We start from the raw sequence: 5,956 nt of genomic DNA, 5'->3' as shown, positions 1-5,956 counted from the left end.
TCCTCTGACTTCAGTATTTTCATTTATGGGCTCAGTGTTCAGCAGTTCAAACTGATCAAAAGAAACTCTTTTTCCCTTTCCTCTCTCACTTTCAATCTTCCCTTCTGTCCAAACAGTAATTTTGTTTAATGTTCTTGATTTACTGGTATTTTGTATTTGGGGAATGAAGTTACTGTAACAATTGAAGTTCCAATGGACCTGATCCATGTAGGTACCAAAGATGGCATCAGAGATGTACAGCATGGAAACGGATCCTCAAGTCCAACCCATCCATGCCAACCGGATATCCTTAATAAAGCTAGTCCCATTTGCCAGCATTTGGTCCATTTCCCTCTTAAACCCTTCCTCTTCATGTATCTGTCCAGACGCCTTTTAAATATTGTAATTGTACCAGCTTCTTCCGCTTACTGTGGCAGCTCGTTCCATACACACACCACTCTTTGCAAGAAAATGTTGCCTTTTAAATCTTTACCCTCTTACCTTAAAACTATGCTGTCAAGTTCTGGATTCCCCTACCTTAGCGAAAAGACCTTGGCTGTTCATCCTAGCCATGCCCCTCATGATTTCATAAACTTATATAATGTCACCCCTCAGTTTCCAATGCTGTAGGGAAAATAGCCCCAGCCTATTCAGCCTCTCCCTATAGCACAAACTCTCCAACTCTGGCAACATCCTTGTAAATCTTTTCTGAACTCTTAAGTTTCATAGAATTAGGAAAGAGGTTCTGCAAAGAGAATGAGGAGCTCAGTACTAAATCATAAAACAGAATCTCAAAGTTTACAGATTATTACCTGAGATGCATGCAAAATGACGTATGCATAAAATTAGAGTGATGAATGCTTTGCTCATAAACTAGGGTGGGAGAAGTGCGTTTTGATTTTTGGGCTACTTGGACCAATACTGGTGAAAGTGGAGTTGTACCTTTGAGACAGTTCTTGCGAAGTACATAACTAGGTACATAGTGAAGGTTTTACATTAGATAGTGGGATAAAGGCTCAGATAATATGGTCTATTGAAGAGAGGTGAGAGAGGAAAATAGTGCTAAGGTTATAGAATGGTTATAGAATGGCAGGAGGAGACAGAGAATGTTATAAAGATAGAAAGACAAATCTAAACAACTCTCATTATACAGCACAAGTTGAAATAAATAAATACAATCTGATAGTCAGTATGGAGGGACAGCTTCAGGGTGGCAAGGATTGGGTCCTGAGTTTTGAGGTATACTAGATTCAAGGGCAATAGGTGAAAGTGTAGCACTGTTAGTCAATGTTGACATTTGCTTGATAGTTAGCGATGACCATCAGGAGATCAGGATGTAGAATTGGTTTGGGTGATGATGATAAATAGTAAGAGTAAGTCATCATTAGTGGGAACCGTCTACAGACCCCTGAATAGTAACCGCACTGTGGAACAAAGTATACAAGAAGAAATATTGGTTGCTTTCAATACGGGAATGACAATAATTATGGGTGACTTTGTAGAAACTGGAAAAATCAGATTGGAAGTAGAAGACTGGATGAGTTCATAGAATTCTTTTGTAAGAGTTTCTTTGAGCAGCATGTTCTGGAACTAACCAGAGAGCAGATCATATTAGATTTGGTATTGTGTAGTGTTACAAAATTGATAATGACCTCAGAACTAAGGCACTGCCAGATAGTAATGACTACGTGGTTGAATTTTACAACATTTGAAGAGGGGACTTTCAACCTGAATAAGTGCACCTATGTTGGAATGGAAACTGAGCCAGCTGAAGTGAACTGGCCCATAAAACTAAGGGATAGATTGAGAGATGGGAACATTTCAGAATAAGTATATTCCTACTATAAAATTTCCAAAGAGGAGACCCAGCCTCCATGGTTAAAGAGTTAGGGAAAGCATCAACCTTGAAAAAGCATATAACTGTATGAATGTGCCAGGTCAGATGATTGATATGAATATAACATGCAGCAAATGGTAAAAATTTAATCAGAAGGAAGAAATTAGAGTATGAGATAAAGCTAGTTAGGTTTGTCCAAACAAATTGGAAAAGTTTGTACAGGTATTTAAAAAGAAAGAGCATTACTAAAATGAGCAGTTGACCTCTGGAGAGTGAGAATTTAAAGTAGATGACAAAGAAATGGCAGGTTGTATTAAATATTTTGCTTCTGTTTTCACTATAGACTGTACAAAAGCATTCCAGTAATGATTTAAAATCAGGAGGTGGAAGGAAGAGTGCAATGTGGTGAAATTACAATCATGTGGGAAGTGGTACTAAGCAAACAGGTGGAGCTTGAGGGGTAGTAAATGCATTGGTATTCATTTTCCAAAGTTTTGTAGATTCAGGAAAGTCTCCATTAGACTGGAATATAAATATAACCCTTCTATTTAAGAAGGGAGGCAGGCAGAAAACAATAAGCTTGATGTCTATCATGGGGAAGGTGTTTCATTAATTATGAAACACTTCGAAAAACTGGAGGTAATTGGGAAGAGTCAGCATGGTTTTGAAAAGGGAAATCTTGTTTAATCAACTGATTGAAAGTCTTTGAAGTAATTGCATGCACAATAGGTAAAAGGGAGCCCGCAGTAGACCTATTATACTTGGATTTCCAGAAGACATTTGATAGGATGCCACACCAAAGGTAATTGTAACAATAAAAGCTCTTTGTGAGGGTAATGTATTGGTGTGGATAGAAGATTGGCTGGCAGAAAGTGTGCATAAATGTCTATCTAAATATGTCTTTATCAAATTGTCATGATGTGATGAGTAGACAGGGCTCTGTGGCATCTCAATTTTTTTACAATTCATATCAATGACTTGGTTGAACAGAGCAAAGGTATTTTAACCAAATTTGCAAATGACATAAAGATGGGTAGGGAAAGTATGTGGTGAAGAAGACACAGGACAGATATAAACAGATTAAAGTTAGTGGGTAAATTCTGGCAGTTGTAGAACTTGTGGGAAATTGTGGGAAATTGTGGAGTTGTTCACTCCTACAGGAAAAATAAAAATGATTATTATTTAAATGAGAATGACTAAATAATTTGGAGGTGCAGAGGGATTAGGTGTGCATGAGTTTCAAAAAGTTAGTATGCAGGTACAGCATATTACCAAGAGGGCACATGGTATGCTATCCTTTCCTACAACAGGAATTGACTGTAAAAGCAAGGATGTTGTGCTTCAGTTACAGTGCTGATGAGACCACATCTCAAATATTGTGTGCAGTTTTGGTCTCTTTGTTTGATGTAAATGCATTTGAAATGGTTCAGAGGATGCTTACCAAATTGATACCTGGATTGAGCAGCTTGTCTTATGAATATACATTGGGAGGCTGGACTTGTTTCCACTGGAGTTTAGAAGAGTGATAGTAGTTTTATTAAAGTGTAAATACAAAGTTTCTATCTTTATGATCCTGAATGGTCTTGGCAAGATGAACATGGAAAGCATGTTTTCCCTCGTGAAACAATGCAGAATTATGGGACAATGTTTTAAGATTTGAGGTTACCCAATCAGGACAGAAAGGAGAATTTTTGAGGGTAATGGGTCTTTGGAACTCTGTCTTGAATGTTACGGAGGCAGGGTGCATTGGATAATGGATAAATATTATGCAACAACATTTTCCAAACTCCGGGTATCTGCCACTTAGGACAAGGGAGAAAAGATGCATGGGCAATCCATTGCCCACAGGTTTCCCTTCAAGTCACGCAATGAGTGTTATGTGAGAGCAGATGAAATATAGCACAAGAAGATGGCAAATCACCTCTTTGAGCTCAATTAGAAATGTGGAAAAAAGTGCTAGCTTTGTCAATGACAATTGTATCCCATGACCAAAGTCAAGCAGAGAAGCCTTGATTTCACAATGTTCTCTACTTTAAAGTCCATCGCATTCTTGAGGATAAATTGCATTGTGGATGAGTTGATGCATAATGAGTTGAACATAGATGACGAGTTGAACTCTGGCTATTTCAGTTCTCCATGGTGCTAGAATCTTCAGTCCATCCCAATACATCAGTTCACACAGACTGAGTTGAAACTGAATCTTTTGTCTTGCAGTTGCTAGAAATCTTAACTGATTGAGGTGGCTCAATGGCTGGCAGTGCTGCCTCAGCACCAGGGACCTGGGTTCAATTCCAGCCTTGGGTGACTGTCTGTGTGGAGTTTGCATGTTCTCCCTATGTCTGCGTAGGTTTTGTCTAGGTGCTCCATTTTCCTCCACGGTCCAAAGATGTGTAGGTTAGATGGATTAGCCATAAGAAGTACAGGGATGAGGTGGGTCTGGTTGGGATGCTCTTTGTGGGTCAGTGTGGATTTGACAGGCTGAATGGCCTGCTTCTGCACTGTAGGGTGTCTATGAACTATGTTAAGTGTCCAGTGATGTGCAGGCTGGGTGGATTAGTTATGGGCAATGCAGGGATACAGGTGTGGGTCTAGGTGGGATTTTCTTGGGAGGGTCGGCGTGGACTCGATGGCCTAGATGGCCTGCTTCCAACTTGTAGGGATTCTATGACTGAGACGAAGGCATGAGGAAGAGTTAGAGCTGGGCAAACAAAGACAACTATGGAAGCAAATGCTATGTAAATTGTATGGTTAAAGAGCACTCCAATGAAGAAGGCATTTTTGGGAACTGAATGTAATTTTGAGAGAATAAGAACCCAGTGGTGAAAATAAACTGGCTTTCACAGAGTTAAGAGTAGACCAAGACTGTCCAATTTAGACATTTTTCTTTTATCATTCCAACACTGGCAATAACGAATTCAGCTCTTTGGATTTCCCTTCAGCAACTTTGCTGATAGTCTTTTCTTGAAAGCCCATTCGATTTGATAATAATTTTGGTCATCAATCTAAATCTGTGATGGATATCTCAAGCTAATTCAAAGACAATAGTTTTGAAGCGCACCCACCCTTGTAAGAAATGTGGCGGCTAATTTTTGTACACCAAGCTCCCACAAACATCAGTGTATACGTGAACGGAACATCTGTTTTATGTGTTGGCTGGGAAAGAAACATTGCTGAGGAGCGTTGGGAGGGGGGAAGTGGCTATATGGCCGATTTCAGTTCACATCTCAGCCTAAACGTTGGCACCACTGACCGTATAACATTCCCTGAGTACCACGTAGATTGTCAGGCTGAGCTACCTAGAGTGCTCTTCTGTAGGAGCTGTTGAAGACTTAATAAGCTGAACGGCCTCCATGTGCTGTACTGTTCCATGAATTACAGTGCTTTGTATCAAGTGCAAATTGCTTTAGTTTTTATGTGGGTGATGCTGTCATTTTTTCTCTCCTATATCTTTTTTAATTGATGAGTCTGTCTTGCATCGCTCAGCTTTCTTTATAAACTATCGACTGAGTGAACAACATATGCAAAAAGGCAAAATAAGCAACAAGTCTAACACTACCTGCAATGCTTCAGGCTTCTTATTCCACACATCACAGGAGAGGCAGGGGGAGGTGGGTGGGGCTAACTCCGAAGCCTGCGGGAGATGGGCGGAGTTAGTCCAGGGCGTGCTAGCGGTGGGCGGGACTAGTCCGGACATCGCGGGGTGAGAGGGCGTGCTACCCGCGAACGGTGGGTGGGGTTGACCTGTGGGGCAGCGGATTGGAGACAGTAAGGACTGTAGATGCTGGAAGCCAGAGTCAATAGATGTGGAGCTGGAAAAGCACAGCAGGTAAGACAGCATCAGAGCAACAGGAAAGTCAACGTTTCGGGCTGAAACCCTTCGGCAGGACTGGGGATGGGATGGGAAGGGGGAGGTTACCTGGAGTAAATAGAGGGAGGTGGGGCTGGGGGAAGGTAGGTGGGATGGTGGCGCATGGTGTTAACTCAGAGCGCGCGGACGGTGGGCGGAGTTGAAGTGGAAGGTGCGTGGAGCTAAATGGGAGGGCGCAGACGGTGGGCGGAGTTAATACGGGGAGGGTGCGGGTTCTGGGTGGAGTTTGTGCCGGGGCCGGGGCCGCACATGTGGGTGGGGGGGGGGGGGGG

This window comes from Rhincodon typus, chromosome 4 (genome assembly GCF_021869965.1).
Source record: "Rhincodon typus isolate 14 chromosome 4, sRhiTyp1.1, whole genome shotgun sequence".
NCBI lineage: Eukaryota > Metazoa > Chordata > Chondrichthyes > Orectolobiformes > Rhincodontidae > Rhincodon > Rhincodon typus.
Note: the sequence above shows the minus strand (reverse complement) of the source record.